A 233-nucleotide genomic window follows, 5' to 3' on the forward strand; every position below is an offset into this window, starting at 1 on the left:
TTTTTTAGCTTTTCCTTTGGCCGAAACCTCTCGCTCGCTTTCGCCGTCAGCGATAAATTTAAATCGGAGAAGGACCTTGATTTAAAGCGGCTTTTATGTGGCGGTGAAATCACTTTTCGTGATGTGTTATTTAATGCTCCGTAAAGAATGGGAAGGGAGATGGAAATTGCATGTTCGCTGCCTTTAAGATTCGCTGCGAATTGACGAGGAAACGCTTTGATGAGTTTGTTTGT

The sequence above is a fragment of the Penaeus monodon genome, chromosome 19 (genome assembly GCF_015228065.2).
Source record: "Penaeus monodon isolate SGIC_2016 chromosome 19, NSTDA_Pmon_1, whole genome shotgun sequence".
Taxonomy (NCBI): Eukaryota; Metazoa; Arthropoda; class Malacostraca; order Decapoda; family Penaeidae; genus Penaeus; species Penaeus monodon.